The sequence below is a fragment of the Hemitrygon akajei genome, unplaced genomic scaffold (genome assembly GCF_048418815.1).
Source record: "Hemitrygon akajei unplaced genomic scaffold, sHemAka1.3 Scf000039, whole genome shotgun sequence".
NCBI lineage: Eukaryota > Metazoa > Chordata > Chondrichthyes > Myliobatiformes > Dasyatidae > Hemitrygon > Hemitrygon akajei.
The window spans coordinates 6980506-6999575 of NW_027331925.1; the positions used below are offsets into that span (position 1 = coordinate 6980506).

Below are 19070 nucleotides of genomic sequence, written 5' to 3' on the forward strand. Positions count from 1 at the left end.
CGGTTGCCCTCTAACTGGAAGCCTGTGACTAGTGGAGTGGCGCAGGGATGTTGTTGTTTGTCATCCATATCAGCAATCTGAATGTTAATGTGAAGAACCGGATCAAATCTGTGGATGTCATCCAGATTGTGTTGTATTATAGACAATCAGAAAGGCTATCAAAGTTTGCCGGGGGATTTGGACCAGATGGAAAAATGGGCTGAAACATTGCGGATGAATTTTAATACAGACCTGTGTGAGATGTTACACTTTGCGTGGACAAATCAGGTGATCAGTCGAGCATCAGGGAATGCGGTAGAAGAGAGAGATCTAGGAATACAGATTCATAATGACTTGAACGTGGCTTCACAGGTAGATAGGTTCGTACGGAGAGCTTTTGGCACATCGGCATTCAGAAATGAAAGTATTGCGTACAGAAGACGGTATGGTATGTTGAAACTTTATAAGATGCTGGCGAGGCCGCATTCGTGTAGCTTTTGTTACAAACCTACAGGGAAAATATGAATCTGATTGAAAGAGTGCAGAGAGAATTTACCGGAATGTTGCTGGGAATTGAGCAACTGAGTTGTAGGGAAAGGTTGAATAGGTTAGGAAGTTATTCCCTGGAGTTTAGGAAAATGATGGGAGATTTCAGACAGATGTGCAGTCATTTTTAACTTGTTTGGATGTGTTACACGCACAACCTCTCAAATTGTGTTGTGGTGCCATAAGGTTTCGAATTTACTGGCTGAAATGGGACAATGACGCTTACGGATGCGGTGGTTCAAGTTGATGTGAACATACTGGATTGATTTGAGGGGCAAATAAATGACCGTCCTGTTAAATGTGTGTAAACATCACAGGGAGAGAGGGTTTAGTATTGGGTGGATATGTTCTTCTCTGGCTCGGGATATGTGTTTGCTGGATGATGCAATAAGTTCCACTGTGGCTTTCCTGCTAATGCCACCCTGTTATTTGTTTCAATGACTTTAGTTGACTTAATAAATTCCAAGGATTCTGATATGACTGGGAGTCTTTTGGGTGATCAGTATTTTAAAGAAAATTATTATGATAGGATAGAACATTTTTACAGGTGTTTCTAAAAATAATTTTACTGGGAACGTTGGTGTGGCTGTTTTTGTGCCTGAATTGCAGAGAACGATAAAGAAACGACGTACTAGCCATTTTCCAGTTTGTACATCAGAATTAGTTGCCGTCATTTTAGGCTTAAAGTGGGTGGGTGAAACTTGTCCTTGCAAAGTTGTAATTTGATCAGATTCCTTTTCGGTGTTGATGAGTCTTTAAGATGGTCATTCCAGCAGTCGGTAGGGTTTACTGTTGGAAGCTCAGCCAACATAATTGCATATGCGATGTGCTGGATTAACAGATCGGTTTCCTTTGGGTCCCTGCACAGAGACATGTTGCCAGCAATCAATGGGCTGATTGTTCTGCTACAAAAGCTGTGTTTGTCTGTACGCAGATGTGGGGGTGCACGCGGATTAGGGAGCAGCATTGGATTTGCGGGTTTCCCTCCGATTTGATGGTGAAGGCTGATTTACGGGTGCATACAGATTTGAGGGTGTGCACGGATTTGAGGATGCACATGGATTTGAGGGCGGGCACGGATTTGAAGGTGTGCACGAACTTGAGGGTGGTCACGGATTTGAGGGTCGGCATGGATTTGAGAGTGGGCACGGATTTGAGGCTGTGCACGGATTTGAGGCTGTGCACGGATTTGAGGATGAGCACGGATTTGAGGGTGGGCACGGATTTGAGGTTGCGCATAGATTTTGAGGTGTTGGCAGATGTGGACGTTCTAAATGAACTCCCTAATGCGTTGGAAGTCAACTGCAGCAATGGTAGTATCACTGATGTCGAATTTTCCATCTGTAAATTTAAGAAAGCTTTTCTTATTGCAGGTCAGATGTCGGCAGGAAAGAATGATATGTGTTGCTGTATGATCAGTCACATGCCCTGACAACGCTCTTGTGATAATATTTCAATGTATGTTTTAATCGTATTTGGAAGTTAGGGCAACTTCCTTTCTGATGGAATCTGGCAATTCTAGTGCCGACTCTGAAACCTGGGAGCTCCCCGTCTGATTCTTCTGGTCAGAGGCTAAATCGTTCATAAATCATTGATGTAAACTCATGGAATTTATGGTGATAGAGCGTTTGGATTATATTCTGGAAGAGAGGTGATACAGCTTTGTATCAGAGTGCATTTCGGAAGTGTAGAAAACATCCGATTCAGTTTTATGTTTGGAAGATGAGAATAGGAAAGTACTGTTAAATAAAGATGTTGTAATAACAGTATGTTTTGATATTGAAAAGGCAGATGATATGTTCTGGAATGAAGGACTTTTGATTAAATTACGGAAATTAGGAGTGAAGGCGAGATTGTATGTTTTTCAGACTTATTTATTTCGGCAGTCGATGCAGGTGAGGGTGGGAAACTCATATTCGAACCCTACATGGCAGTATTGCAGTCCTTTAATATTATGATTAATGATATTCTGTCTGAGATAGGTACTGGGGTGGGTAAATCACAGTATGTAGATGATGCAGCTTTATAGATTAGCGGTAAGAAAATCTATTTTGCTGCATTTAGGTTGTAATTAGCAGTTAATCCGTTGGAACATCAGGTAAATCGTTCCGGATTTAAGACGTCAGTAGCTCATACACACATCGGATGAATAGATCTGCACTTGATTTGGATTCTATGCTCAGACTCTTGAAGCCGCGCCTGTGGCAAGATTTCCGGTTTTGGGAAATGAACCTGGTCAAGCGTCAGACCTCTCGGTGGGAGAGGATTTTGGAGGGAGCGACTACAACTCTATCTCCTTCACCATGGCGTCTGGAGAGGGATAGGAGCAGACAATTTGGGAAAACATTTCACTGGGGTAAGGGGAAATACGATGCTATTGGGCAGGAACGTGGAAACATAAATTGGGAGCAGATGCTCTCAGGTGAATGCACTGCAGAAATATGGCAATTGTTCCGGGAATATTTGTATGGAATTCTGCATAGGTCTGTTCCATTGAGGCGAGGAAAGGGTGGCAGGGTAAAAGAACCATGCTGTACAAAGGATGTAGAAAATCCCGTTAAGAAGAAAAGCTAACAAAAGTTTCAAGAAAATAGGTACTGTTGTAGCTCTAGAAAATGACAAGAGCGAGCAGGAGCCATGAGAAGGCCTTGCCGAGCAGGAATAAGGAAAACCACAAGTCTTTCTACAATAATGATGATGAGCCGTGTGAGAATAGGACCAATAGGGTACAATTGTGGAAACATGTGCATGGAGCGGAAGGAGGTAGCGGATGTATTTAATGAATACTTTGCTTCAGTATTCACCAGTGAATAGGACCTGATTGGACTGAAAGGCTTGAGTTTATAGTCATTAAGAAAGAGGATGTTCTGGAGCTTTTGAAAGTTAGATAGGTCGCCGGGACCGAATGGAATGCACCCTTGACTACTGAGGGAAGGGAGGGAAGGGATTGATGCTGGAGTGGTGATAGGTAGGTCAAATAGAGAGAAGTAGTTGCACCCAAGGTCACGGCACCGGAAACTGAGTGACAGTCAGGAAGGAGAGTGCAGCGCACCCCTGTGGCCATCCCCCTGAACAACAGCTGTATCATTTTACACACCGGTGGGCTGGGGGAATGACCTCGCAAAGGAAAGTCACACCAGCGCATCCCTGTGGTCATCCCCATGAACAACAGGTATATCACTTTACACACCGGTGGGCTGGGGGAATGACCTCACAAAGAAAAGTCACACCAGCACATCCCTGTGGCCATCCCCTGAACAACAGGTATAACATTCTACACACCGGTGGGCTGGGGAATGACCTCACAAAGGAAAGTCACAGCTGTTGGGTCTCTGGCGCTTGGTATGGCTCTGAGGCTCAGATGGGAACGGGGTAGAGTAACAAGGTTCTGCAAAGGAAGTTCAGGAAGTGAGGTGCAAAGTAAAGAGACAGCTCATACTGGGCTGTGATCTCAGGACTGCCATCTGTGCCAAGAATAGGAAGGATAAACTGTTTAACACGTGGCGAAGGAGTTGGTGCCAGAGGGAGGGCATTAAATATTTGGATCGGTTGAGCCCACAGGGATTGCAGTGTGCACAGAGTGTGAGTGTGTTGGTGGAGAGAGGACATCGTTGATGGAGGGTGAATGAGCACACAAACACATGCATTGCAGTGTGAGGGAGAGGAGTCAGGAGGGAAAAGGGGAATGAGGAGGATGGAGTTAGGGTTCCATTACAAAGCCCCAGAGTCACAAAACCATCCTCCTCTGGAATCGGTCCCATTCCCTACCCCTGGATGGGGGTAAGCATTAAGTTGCCTTGCCAACGAGAAAATTAATCTTTCTTATGCCCCTGGTTAACACACTTCTTTAATACATTTACGTTGATCTTGAACATTGAAATGTACTGTTTGTAAAACATGTACTGATGTGAAATGGTCTCAGTGAAGGTCCGAGAGTGGAAAACGAACCGGTGTTCAGCCCCACTGTTCCGTGCCGGACAAGATTCCCCATCGAAGTCTGTCCCATCTCTCTGTGCTTGACACGTCTCACTCTAAAGTTTCCTATTTCTGTCCCTGTCCCAGTGTCTGTTATTTTCCTTCTCAACCCCGTTCCCTGTCTTCTCCCCATGACCTTCGATGCCTTTAGGAATCCAGTACTAGTCAGTCTCTGATTATGTAAACACTGTGATCCGGCCTCTGAGTGGTCCATGGCAATGAATTCCACAGCTCCCTGGAGTGAAGTTGCTGGAGTTTCAGCAGGTGGGATGACTGAGTAAATCTCTGTGCCCTCTCAGGACAGAAGTGTGGCCTCTACTTATTGTGAACTCGCTGGAGCCTCTCAGGGCGGGTTAACTGAATGAAACTCTCCCCACTCTATGAACAGATGTACAGCTGCTTCCGTTGCGTGAACTGTCTGACGTTTCAGTTGCTCAGGTAACTGAATGAATCTTTTCCCACACTAGGAGCAGGAGAACGACTTCTCCACAGTGTGAACGCACTGGTGTTTCTGCAAATCGGATGTCTGGATGAGTCCTTTTGCAAAAAAGGAACAGGTGAACAGCCTGTGTGAACTTGCTCTCTTGAATTTTGTCTCACCTTTACAATCTGAGACTGAGTCGGGAAAAGATACCGGTGCTGTGGAAGACTTCCTGCTTGGTTCCTTTGCTCAACAAGGCGACTCCATCTGAACTTAATGACGACAGACTAATTGCCCTCACATCTCATGTGATGATGGTGACAGGTCCTGACTTACCCTGGACGCGCTAAAGTTTGCCTACCAGCCTCATGAGGGTGTGGATACATAATCTATCTGTTGCAGCGAGCTCACTCCCATTGGCATTGTGAGAATCGCTTTTTTTATATTTCGCTAGTGCCTTCAATACAATCCAGTCACGTCTTCAGTGCAACAACCTGCAAAGGATGGGCGTAGACAAACTCACTGACTCCTGGATTACTGCCTTCCTGACAGACAGACCCCAGTTTGCACTGCCGGTGGTTCTCTGCCGGAAGTGGTGATGAGTGGTACTGGAGACCCACAAACAACTGTCCTGTCCACGTTTCTGTTCACACTATTATCTCACCTCCCCCCACATTCTTACTACCTCCCTTCCTTTCCAGTCCTGAAGAAGGATCTCGGTCTGAAACGCCGACTGTTCTCTCCTCTCCATAGTTGCTGCCGGCCCCTCTGAATTTCCTCCAGCATTTCCCGCCTGTTGCTTTGGATTTCCGCATCTGCAGATTTTCTCCTGTTTGTTCACATGCGCATGCGCAGAGGTCGAGGACATCCCGAATATCGCGCATGCGCTCAGTTGACGAGGGACTCACAAGGACCGGCCGCAGGTAGGAGAGTCTCCGGGCGGGAATCAATCTCCGGCGTCTGAAACACGTTTGAAGGGTTATTACTGTGAGCTCCTGCCGCACTGGTCCTGCATCCCAGGACAGCACCGGTCGGTTCCCTCTTTCTCAGCCCCACGATCCATACCAGGGTCCCGGGGTGTTTTCAGCTCATGAGCGCGCCATTTCTGCGGCGCATGCGCATCGCTGCCTGGCTGATAAGACAGGTTTCTCGTTCGCGGGGCCTTCTGGGTAAAGATGTAGCCATGGGTGACGCTGCCAGCGTTGTCCCGGTGCAGTCGGAGGAAATGTGAGCGAATTTATCTCCCAAACACTGCCGAGGCCCAGCTATATAATTGCAAGGATTAGTAACTCGGAACAAAAATATATTTCCGAGTTAATCTTGGATGAAAAGTCTACTTTCCAATCAGTAAAAATGTCAATTAGTGCTGTATGGCAAAAAAAATCCTTCCGTCAGATTTAGTTCTCTCTGTAAAGAAGGATATAAAACAGCTTTGTCCTCGATGCCAACTGAGTTATGGCTTTCACATCACAAAAGTGCCACACTCCAATGAGAATAACTACTTTCATGTCATTGCCATTGCCATCAATGTGTTCATCACTGTTCATCAGCTGGGGGGAGGGAATCCAAGGAATCAGAAAATCTCCAGGATCAGACATGTAGTAACAAGTGCTCTTTGCAGTGTTGTGGAACATGACCAGACTTGAAATAATACCAAAGAACAAACTGAGCCAAGTCACAGTTTGATCGAAGGCAGAAACAGCCCATTCTCATACAGACAGGAATACAGTCAGAGAATTTGATGGTCACTCTGGATGCCTAATCCTTGCCTTGTTAGAAGGTCAGGAGTTCATACAGAAACAAAGAAATCTACATTACATTACACACCCTTCGTCCCAGAATGTTGTGCAGATCATGCAATCTAACTGAGAAACTGCCTAGAAATTTCCTACCACATCACCCTCTACTCATCCTAGCTCCATGTATCTATCCGAGAGTCTCTTGAAATACCCTATTGTATCCACCTCTCCCACCTTCGCAGTGTGTTCCACACACTCACCACTCTGTGTGAAAAACTTACCTCTGACATCCCCCTCGTACCGACTTCCAAGCACCTTAAAACTATGCCCCTTCCTGTGAGCCATTACTGGTCGGGGATACTATTACAGCTGCAGAAAGGGTGAGTAATGTTGCAGGATCCTCTTTTGAGTCAGTATGGGTAGAAATCAGGAACAGGAAGGGAGCAGTTACTCTACTGGGGGTATTCTATAGGCCCCCTGGTAGCAGCCGAGATACCGAGGAACAGATTGGGAGGCAGATTTTGGAAAGGTGCAAAAATAACAGGGTTGTTATCATTGGTGACTTTAATTTCCCTAATATTGATTGGTACTTGATTAGTTCCAAGGGTTTAGATGGGGCAGAGTTTGTTAAGTGTGTCCAGGATGGATTCCTGTCACAGTATGTTGACAGGCCGACTAGGGGGAATGCCATACTAGATTTAGTATTAGGTAACGAACCGGGTCAGGTCACAGATCTGTCAGTGGGTGAGCATCTGGGAGACAGTGATCACCGCTCCCTGATCTTTAGCATTATCATGGAAAAAGATAGAATCAGAAAGGACAGGAAATTTTTTAATTGGGAAGGGCAAATTATGAGGCTATAAGGCTAGAACTTGCGGTTGTGAACTGGGATGATGTTTTTTCAGGGAAATGTACTATGGACATGTGGTCGATGTTTAAGGATCTCTTGCAGGATGTTAGGGATAAATTTGTCCCGGTGAGGAAGATAAAGAATGGTAGGGTGAAGGAACCATGGGTGACAAGTGAAGTGGAAAATCTAGTCAGGTGGAAGAAGACAGCATACATGAGGTTTAGGAAGCAAGGATCAGATGATTCTATTGAGGAATATAGGGTAGCAAGAAAGGAGCTTAAGTAGGGGCTGAGAAGAGCAAGAAGGGGGCATGAGAAAGCCTTGGCGAGTAGGGTAAAGGAAAACCCCAAGGCATTCTTCAATTATGTGAAGTACAAACGAATGACAGGAGTGAAGGTAGGACTGATTAGAGATAAAAGTGGGAAGATGTGCCTGGAGGCTGTGGAAGTGAGCGAGGTCCTCAATGAATACTTCTCTTCGGTATTCACCACTGAGAGGGAACTTGATGATGGTGAGGACAATATGAGTGAGGTTGATGTTCTGGAGCATGTTGATATTAAGGGAGAGGAGGTGTTGGAGTTGTTAAAATAAATTAGGACGGATAAGTCCCTGGGGTCTGATGGAATATTCCCCAGGCTGCTCCACGAGGCGAGGGAAGAGATTGCTGAACCTCTGGCTATGATTTTTATGTCCTCGTTGTCCACGGGAATGGTACCGGTGGATTGGAGGGAGGCAAATGTTGTCCCCTTGTTCAAAAAAGGTCGTAGGGATAGTCCAGGTAATTACAGACCAATGAGCCTTGCGTCTGTTGTGGGAAAGCTGTTGGAAAAGATTCTTAGAAATAGGATCTGTGGGCTTTTAGAGAATCATGGTCTGATCAGAGACAGTCAGCATGGCTTTGTGAATGGCAGATCGTGGAAAACAAGCCTGATAAGAGTTCTTTGAGGAGGTGACCAGGCATATAGATGAGGTAGTGCAGTGGATGTGATCTACATGGATTTTAGTAAGGCATTTGACAAGGTTCCACATGGTAGGCTTATTCAGAAAGTCAGAAGGCATGGGATCCAGGGAAGTTTGGCCAGGTGGATTAAGAATTGGCCTGCCTGTAGAAGGCAGAGGGTCATGGTGGAGGGAGTACATTCAGATTGGAGGGTTGTGACTAGTGGTGTCCCACAAGGATCTGTGCTGGGACCTCTACTTTTCGTGATTTTTGTTAACGACCTGGATGTAGGGGTAGAAGGGTGGGTTGGCAAGTTTGCAGACGACACAAAGGTTGGTGGTGTTGTAGACAGTGTAGAGGATTGTCAAAGATTGCAGAGAGACATTGATAGGATGCAGAAGTGGGCTGAGAAGTGGCAGAAGGAGTTCAACCTGGAGAAATGTGAGGCGGTACACTTTGGAAGGACAAATTCCAAGGCAGAGTACAAAGTAAATGGCAGGATACTTGGTAGTGTGGAGGAGCAGAGAGATCTGGGAGTACATGTCCACAGATCCCTGAAAGTTGCCTCATAGGTAGATAGGGTAGTTAAGAAAGCTTATGGGGTGTTAGCTTTCATAAGTCGAGGGATAGAGTTTAAGAGACGCGATGTAGACAGATGTAGTTTAAGAGACAGCTCTCTTAAACTCTGGTTAGGCCACACTTGAAGTACTGTGTCCTGTTCTGGTTGCCTCAGTATAGGAAGCATTGGAAAGGGTACAGAGGAGATTTACCAGGATGCTGCCTGGTTTAGAGAGTATGGATTATGATCAGAGATTAAGGGAGCTAGGGCTTTACTCTTTGGAGACAAGGAGGATGAGAGGAGACATGATAGAGGTGTACAAGATATTAAGAGGAATAGACAGAGTGGACAGCCAGCGCCTCTTCCCCAGGGCAGCACTGCTCAATACAAGAGGACATGGCTTTAAGGTGAGGGGAGGGAAGTTCAAGGGGGATATTAGAGGAAGGTTTTTCACTCAGAGCGTGGTTGGTGCGTGGAATGCACTGCCTGAGTCAGAGGCAGATACACTAGTGAAATTTAAGAGGCTACTAGACAGGTATATGGAGGAATTTAAGGTGGGGCGTTATATAGGAGGCAGGGTTTGAGGGTCAGCACAACATTGTGGGCTGAGGGGCCTGTAATGTGCTGTACTATTCTATGTTCTATTTTCAGTCTTGGGAAAAAGCCTCTATCCCTCATCATCTTATTCTGAATTGACAGAGAATTGATCGCAGTGGGATATCATTCTCCTTCTCTCAGTGTGGGAAGGGATTCACTCACAGCCTACCCACAGACTGGCCAGTGAGTTCACAGTGGGGAGAGGCCATTCACCTGCTCTGTGTGAGGGAGGGGAACTACTCAGTCATCCAGTCTGAAGATACATCAGCAAGTTCACACCACAGTGAGATGCTCCCCCTGTTCTGCAAGCGGGAAGCCATTCATTCTGTCATTGATGCTGACGATACTGTACATGGGGTCCTGGTGAGAGCGGACAAGGAACACTGTGCACAGGTCTGATCTCCCTTCCCGAGTCCGCCTTTGGGATGCAGGGAATGAAGAGAAGGTTTCCCACATTGACTGATTGGGTGGGGGTGGCTGTGTCCTCGGAGATATTACACAGGCTGGGACTGTCTCAAAATTAGAGAAATAAGAGGTGGTCTGACTGAGACAGTCTCACAGGAATTTCCTCACCCAGAGTGCAGTGAATTTTTGCAATTTTCTCCACAAGGTTTCTAAGTTCAAAAGGCAAATTTAGGGCCACAGTGGTGACGGAAACACTGCGGGAAAGTGACGCTGAATAAAGGGCAGAGTAGGCACAAGGGGTCGAGTGGCCACACCGATCATGTTTATTTCCTAAAGCACAAGTTTACCTGTGCAATCTTTCCCTTTGGCCTTTAGCCTGTCAGATTGCACAGAAATGCGGTGAGAGTTCCGGAGATCCTTCGGCAGCCACTGCAGGGCATCTCCTGTCTCCCAGCAACAGGGGACGGGTCTGGGAGGCAGCTTCGGACAACCGGCTCCGATCCACGGCGGGGAAAGACCAGGCACCCTCCGTGTTGCTGAAACATCTCACGGACTCTCACCCAGTCTCCTCACCTCTGCCATCTAAAGGAATTAAGACCCCGGCCGGTGTTGCAGACTTTACCCGAAGTGCCGCTCCCGATCTCCGACTTCTCACCGGGTCCAGTCGCTTCCGGTTCCATTCTGAGCGCTCGGCGACCCGCCCACTGACACGCTTCGCCAATGAGAGCATGTTTGTTCCAGCGCTGTTCTCTGATTGGCTGTGAGTTTGTCTGAGGTCGGGCTGCTGCCGGGAGCCGGAGATGTCAGTCACAGTTTGTCCTCAGAATCAAAGCAAGTTCCCCGAGGCTCAAAGTTCAAAGTAAATTTTATTATCGGAGTACAAATAAATCACCGCATACAGCACCGAGATTCATTTTCCTGCGCACATTCTAAACAGAATTCTGTAGAGTAGTAACTATAACAGGCGTCATGACAGATCAGCCAGAGTGCTGAAGGTAACAAACTGTGGAAATGCAAATATGGAGAAACAGGATAAATAACAAGAGCATGAAATAACCGCAGCGGCTGCCGATGGATCTCCGGAGCTCTCACCGCTCCCCTGTGCAATCCGACAGGCTGAAGGCCAAGGGAGAACAAGGCGCAAAGGAAAATTCGTGCTTTAGAAATTAAGCAGCAGGCGCTGACGTGGCCATTCGGCCCCTCACTGATTCTGTTATTCACTCAGAATCACTATTTTCCTGTCGAGCCCCCAAATATGACCTCGGGTTTTGAGTCTGTGGCGCTTGGCTACACACTCCAGCCGGAGGAATCATCATTCCTGGCCCAGCCCTGCGAGACTGTGTCTGTCTCTTATTTCTCTCATTCTGAGACAGGCCCAGTGTGAGCATTCGTTGTGGGAGCATCTCAGTGCACCACTGCATCTGTCCCCTCACTGCACAATATCCTCCACATCCCCAATCGCATGGTATGAACTAATTTAATAATCGTTTGAAATATTTACTGAACAATCGTGTCACCCCCCAGCCTGACTCTCTTTATACCTGGAGAAAAGTAAAAACGAGCTGCTGGGGTTACACAGCTCGTCAGGCAGCGTCTGTGAAGGGAAATGGAAAATTGACATTTCGGGTTGAGACAGTCCAGATGTAGGATCTTGACCCGGAAAGTTGATTGTACATTTCTCTCCGCAGTTGCTGCCCGACCCACTCAGTTCCTCTGTCATCATGTTTCTTACTTGAGATTCCAGCAGGTGCAGTCTCTTGTGCCTCTTTTTTCAGAACTTGCCCCTTTCAGTCCTGCCTCAGACTGAACCAGGCTTTTCTCTCCGGCTTCTTTTCTGTTATGCTCCTTCTTTAGCCCATCATGCCGATCGGGACACAGGTGGCCACCAGCAGCTCTCCGAGGGTTGATCGGCCCATCACGCCGATCGGGACACAGGCGGCCACCAGCAGCTCTCCGAGGGTTGATCGGCCCATCACGCCGATCGGGACACAGGCGGCCACCAGCAGCTCTCCGAGGGTTGATCGGCCCATCACGCCGATCGGGACACAGGCGGCCACCAGCAGCTCTCCGAGGGTTGATCGGCCCATCACGCCGATCGGGACACAGGCGGCCACCAGCAGCTCTCCGAGGGTTGATCGGCCCATCACTCCGATCGGGACACAGGCGGCCACCAGCAGCTCTCCGAGGGTTGATCGGCCCATCACGCCGATCGGGACACAGGCGGCCACCAGCAGCTCTCCGAGGGTTGATGGGCCCATCAGGCCGATCGGGACACAGGCGGCCACCAGCAGCTCTCCGGGGGTTGATCGGCCCATCACTCCGATCGGGACACAGGCGGCCACCGGCAGCTCTCCGGGGGTTGATCGGCCCATCACTCCGATCGGGACACAGGCGGCCACCAGCAGCTCTCTGGGGGTTGATCGGCCCATCACTCCGATCGGGACACAGGCGGCCACCGGCAGCTCTCCGGGGGTTGATCGGCCCATCACGCCGATCGGGACACAGGCGGCCACCAGCAGCTCTCCGGGGGTTGCTCGGCCCATCAGGCCGATCGGGACACAGGCGGCCACCAGCAGCTCTCCGAGGGTTGATCGGCCCATCACGCCGATCGGGACACAGGCGGCCACCGGCAGCTCTCCGGGGGTTGATCGGCCCATCACGCCGATCGGGACACAGGCGGCCACCGGCAGCTCTCCGAGGGTTGATCGGCCCATCACGCCGATCGGGACACAGGCGGCCACCAGCAGCTCTCTGGGGGTTGATCGGCCCATCACGCCGATCGGGACACAGGCGGCCACCAGCAGCTCTCTGGGGGTTGATCGGCCCATCACGCCGATCGGGACACAGGCGGCCACCAGCAGCTCTCCGAGGGTTGATCAGCCCTGTGGCCTCTGCTTTCACCACACGACTTCAATCGTCTTCCAGGGATGGTCCTTCCGATCCCAGGGATGAGGCCTGTGGAGATTCAGTTCACGTTTCTGTCACACTGGGTTTTTGCACGATGGGTTTGCTAGCCCCATCCCCAACACTCCTCCTTTCATAGCCGGGCTTAGGCAGTCCATGGCTGAGTTTTCATTCTGTTCTGACCTGCTTAATCTGTTTCTGATCCCTCCCTGATACAGATACCACAATTCCTTCGCACAGACGGCAACATAATGTTCATTCCCTGAGTCTGCAGCGCGCGTAGTGGACAATCGCGGTACTGCAGGGGATCAGCAGCTCCCCGAAAGTGAAAGCATTCTGAATCAGGAAGTGCCGGGAGTTAACATGGCTTCGAAAGGACAGGCCGAGAGTTGGACCGAGGAGGTAATTTGTCCCATCTGCCTGGATTTCTTCACCGATCCGGTTATTCTGGAGTGCGGACACAACTTCTGTCGCTCTTGTATCACACGGTGTTGGGAAAGGGAGCAGAGAAACTCCTGCCCGGAATGTAGAGAGGTGTTTGCTGACCGCACCCTCAGGGTGAATCGGGCCTTAGCAAATCTGGCTGAAAAAGCTCGAAATCTAAACCTGAATCCGAAAGGGAAGGCAAGAAAACTTCACTGCGAGGAACATGAGGAAGAACTGAAGCTGTTTTGTGAAACGGACAAGACACTGATCTGTCTGATCTGTAGAGACGCGCAGGAACACAGAGAGCACCGCTTCAAGCCGATTAAAGAAGCTGTTAAAATCTACACGGTAAAACTAACATTAGTTTAATACTTAACACATTTCCTTTCTCCTACATACCATTACACGAGCCTCATTAACTAACACATCATTCTCTGCAACTTCCGCCATTTCCAACGGGATTCTAGCATCTCTCCATCCCACAGCCCAACTCCGCACCCCGCAACTCTCCGCTCTCTATATGAATCGCACTCTACGTACTGTATCGCCCTGATCCACTCGCTCCTCCCCACTGATCTCCCTCCTGGCACCGACACCTGCAAGCAGGACAAGTGCTACACCTGACTCCTAACATCCTCCCTCGTCACCATTCAGGGCCGCAAACAGCCCAGTTCCTCCCGTTTCTTCCATGGTTGATTGTCCTCTCGTATCCTTCTTTTCCAGCTCTTTACCTCTTCCACCTGTCCCCTCTCAGCCTCTCACTTCATCACCCTCCCCCACGTTCCCCCTCACGTTGTCTCACCCGTCACCTGTCAGCTGGTTCTCATCCCCAACCTTTTTATTCTGTCTTCTGTCCCATTCCTTCCCAGTCCTAATGAAGGGTCTCATCCCGAAACACCGACTGTTTATTTCCCCTGAATAGATGCTGCCTGACTCACTGAGTTCCTCCGGCATTTTGTGTGATAATCGGGTTTGATCACCTGTTTCTTTTGATGCATCTTTGTTTCTATTTCCTTCACTCTCTGACTTCCAGGATCAGATAAAATTTTCCTTAGACTCGCTCACAAAAAAGAAATCAGACTTCCAGGAAAAGGAGCAGCAACAGAAAGAGAAGATTTCCGGAGTTCGGGTGAGGCTTCCTGAGCGGAATTTCTGATATTACTGTCGAGTTTTGCTCCATTTAATGCAGAATGGCAGAGTATCGCAGCTCCCGTGACCTGGGTTCGATCCTGACCTCTGCTGCTGTCTGTGTGGAGTTTGCATGCTCTCCCTGTGGCCATGACAGTTTCAGACACATTCCAAGGACATGCTGGATGAATGGTTAATTACAATTAACCCTGTGAAGGTGGAGGAGAGTGATGTGAATCTGCTGGGAGTTAATGGGTCACTGAGGGAGAATAAGTTTCAGGAAAATGTGGGGGTAAGGTGTTGACGGGAATGTCTCAGAAGTAGTATGGACCCCAATGGACCGAACGGTCACTTTTATGTCATAAGGAAATACAACACAGCAATGCAGTAAACTAATCTTCACCTTTCATTCGACAGAAACAGTCACACAGTGCTCAGACCCACATCACATCCCAGTTTGCTGAACTGCGCCAGATTATCACTGAGAAAGAGCAGAGCTTACTCAGGGATCTCAGGGAAGAGGAGAAGAGGATTCTCAACCCAATGGAGAAAAATCTTCTTAAGATTCAAGAAAATATAAGGATTATTCAGGAGGAAATCACTAAGTTAAAGGAACAGATGGATCAAAAAGACAATGTGATGTTTCTCAAGGTGAGGGATTACATTTCAATTTATTTCTGTGAAATTGAACTAAATGAACAGTGGTATATTTGAAATAAACACAGCACAGCGGCCAATTCTACCAAATCAATTGCCGCTGCTGGTGTCCTCACACAGAGAGTTCTCCTTGCATGAGGAACCTCCAATCACTCCGCTAATGACATTCTAAATATCGGAGATAGGTATTCGATCCTTTATCAGCAACATACAATATTTAAGCGATGAATATCCGGTTTCCATCAGATTACAGAAACTTTCACTGTCTCTACTTTTTCGGATAAGTTTTACATGGGATTGTGTCCCATTCTCCGTCATGAGCTGGCCATTCAGTGCATCTTCTATCAATTTCCCCTCTGCACAATCCTCCTGCCACCTACTCACCGCACCCAGCAACAGGGCCCCGAACTCCCTGGTCCCTCACGTGTTTATCCAGCCTCCCCATTACATTCAATCTCTGCTGTTCCATTTCATCCACTCCTGTGGCACTGAGTTCTACATCCTCCTCACTAAATTTCTTGTGGGATTTATTAAAAACCACCTGGCATTTTATCTTTGACTGAAGGTCTCCCCATAAATAGAAACATAGAAACAAAGAAAACCTACAGCACAATACAATCTCTTTGGCCCACAATGCTGTGTCGAACATCTACTCACTTTAGAAATTACCTCGAGTTACCCACAGCTCTCTATTTTTCTAAGCTCCATGTACCTGTGTGGGAGTCTCGTGAGAGACCCTATCGCATCCGCCTCCACCTTCGTTGCCAGCAGCTCATTCCACTCATTCCAAAACACTTACCCGACATCTCCTCTGTACTACTTCCAAGCACCTGTGTCCTCTCGTGTTCGCCATAATGAGGTACTTTTTCCACCTTCGCGCAAGCAAATCCATCACTGATCTTAAATTGTTCCATCTTATCATTCTGACGCCTTATCCAGATGGTAATGCACAGGCTGTCCTGTCTTTCCCGTAAGTTTCATCCTCTCAGTAATGGTCTAACTTTCAGAAACTTTTCCTGTAATTTTCCCCATGGTTCTGTATTGCTGGTGTGTGTTTGTGACTGTGGGAGTGGGAATTTTCAACATCTTGTAATGATTTGGATGAAATTCAGGATGTGGACATTTAGTCCAAGTCTAATCAGATTTGTGCTTTTATTTATTTCAGGAGGAAGCTCATCGAAACAGGAGGTAGGACATACTCTTTACTGAAACCCTGTATGGATTTGTAAAATACTTCAAAATTCCAGTTTATCACCAGCAGTTTAATATTTACAGAATCAGTGACAATGTCCAGGAATTGTCAGTGACAGATGAGGCCCTACCAGTTGAAAAATTCGATCGCTTCTATTTGTTGAACACAGTGCTGAGAGAAACACTTGATGCCATTAACCGAGGTAAAACTTACAAAGATTCATTTTTCCTTGTTCATGAAACACCATTAATTTATAAGCTGAAGCAAAGATTGGCTGTGATAATGGACTGAAGGGGAACTGAAGTTTATTTCACATCAACCCCACCCACTGGGAGGCATCACTGTCACATGGTCAGCTGGAGATGTCAGACCCCTGAACACACCAGCACAGGGTCACAATACAACCAATACACGGGACTGGCAGATGAACCACTGTGTCCTGATCCCAGACACACTGCACTAACACACCAGGACATGAGTTTGAATTCTTCCTCAAGAGCGGGTAATTTAATACTGACTTGATGATATTGTAAGGGATAAAAGCGGGTATCAGTGTGGTGACAGGGATTGTCAGGAAAATACACAAGTCCTTCGTGCCCTGTGAGTGTAGACTCTGACTGACACAGATCTTCCCAGTTCCGGATCAGCATCTCTCATTGTTGTTAGAGGCAGAAGAGGGGAGTGGTCGTGATCGGGGACTCAATTGTCAGGAGACAGACAGGAGAATCTATTGACGTGAATGGGGCCCCCGAATGATATCTTGCCCCCTAGGTGCCAAGGTCAGGGATGTCTCCGATTGTGTCTGCAGCATTTTGGAGAGGGAGGGTGAAGAGTCAGCCATCTTGTTGCATTTTGGGACCAATTACATAGGAAGTAAAAACAAAGAGGTCCTGAAAAGAATCTGGCTAGTTTGGTAGAAAGCTCAGAAGCAGTACCCCCAGGGTTGTAATTTCTGGATTGCTGCCTGTGCCACGTGCTGCTGAGGGTAGAAACAGGATAATTTGACAGATAAACATGGCTGAGAAGATGGTGCTGGGGACAGGGCTTCAGGTTCTTGCATCATTGGGATCTGTTCTGGTGGAGGAATGACCTGCTCAAAAGGGATGGGACGCACCTGGACCCGAGGGAGAACAATATTCTCACAGAGAGGTTTGATAGAGTTGTTTGGGAGGGTTTAAACTAATTTGGTGGGGTGGGGGTTGGAAGTGGAGTGAAGGGACAGGACTGATGGTAAAAATGCAAAGATAGCGTGCAGTCAGACTGCCAGATAGAGCGGACAGATGAGAGGAGAAAATTGCAGCCAGCAGGGTGAGTATCAGTGCATTAGAGATGCAGAATTAAAAAGGGTAGCAGATACAGTACACAAAGTGTTATATCTCAATGCATGGAGTATGAGAAATAAGGTGGATGATCTTGTTGCACGATTACAGATTGTCAGGTATGATGTTGAGGCCATCACGGCATCGTGGCTGAAGGATGGTTGTAATTGGGAGCTGAATGTCCAAGGTTACACAATGTATCGGTGGTATAGGGAGGTCGGGTGAGGGGGTGGTGTGGCTCTGCTGGTAAATCAGCAGCAAGATGTGACATAGGATTGGAAGATGTTGAATCCTTGTGGGTTGAGGTAAGGAACTGCAAAAGTAAAAATGACACTGACAGCAGTCATATACAGGCCTCCCAACAGTCAGTGGGTTGAGGCCCACAGATTACAACTGGAAATAGAAAAGGCTGATGAAACGGACAATGTTATGATCATCATGGGAGATTTCAACATGCAGGGCAATTGGGAAAATCAGTTTGGTAAAGGATCTCAAGAGAGTGAGTTTGTTGAATGCAATGTGATGACTTTCTAGAGCAGTTGGTTGTTGAGCCTACTCGGGGAATAGCTCTACTGGATTGGGTGTTATGTATTGAACCAGAGGTGAGTAGTTAAAAGAAACCTTAGGAAGCAGTGCTCACAACGTGACTGAGTTCAACTTGAAATTTGATAAGGAGAAAGTAAAGTCTTGACGTTGTAGTATTTCAGAGGAGTAAAATAAATTCCAGTGGTCTGAGAGAGGAGTTGGCCAAAGCAAATTGGAAGGAGATGCTGGCAAGGATGAGAGCAGAGCAGAAATGGTGTCAGTTTCTGGGGAAATGAGGAAGGTGAAGGATAGATGTATTCCAAAAATAAATAAATACTCAAATGGCAAAATATAAACCGTGGCTGACAAGGGAAGACAAGTTAATGTAAAGGCAAAAGAGAGGGCATACAACAAAACAAAAATTAGTAGGAAGACAGAGGATTGGGAAGCTTTTAAATATCTACAGAGAGGAACTAAAAGAATGATTGGGAGGGGAAAAATAAACAATAAATTGATTTGAATTGAATTGACTTTATTACTTACATCCTTACATGAGGAGTAAAAATCGTTAAGTTATGTCTCCACCTAAAAGTGCAATGTGCAATTTATAGTAATTTATAATGAATAATATGTACAACAGGCTAGTTCATATAACATAGAAATATTGTTGTTTCCACACAAGTTAATCAGTCTGATGGCCTGGTTGAAGAAGCTGTCCCAGAGCCTGTTGCTCCTGGCTTTTATGCTGCGGTACCGTATCCCGGATGGTAGCAACTGGTACAGTTTGTGGTTGGGGTGACTCTGGTCTACAAAGATCCTTCAGGCCTTTTTACACACCTGTATTTGTAAAACAAGTTAGCAAACAATATTAAATTGTTTTTCAAGTATTGTAAATAAATAAAACAGAG

At 47.2% G+C, this 19070-nt stretch overlaps 1 long non-coding RNA gene across 1 annotated transcript; it reads left to right on the forward strand.

The window, feature by feature from the left end:
- The first annotated feature begins 15049 nt into the window (after positions 1-15049).
- LOC140720252 (uncharacterized) lies at positions 15050-16513 on the forward strand. The gene is made up of 3 exons (XR_012097144.1): positions 15050-15120; positions 16292-16314; positions 16402-16513. It is a non-coding gene; the product is annotated as an uncharacterized lncRNA (long non-coding RNA).
- Positions 16514-19070: the final 2557 nt, after the last annotated feature.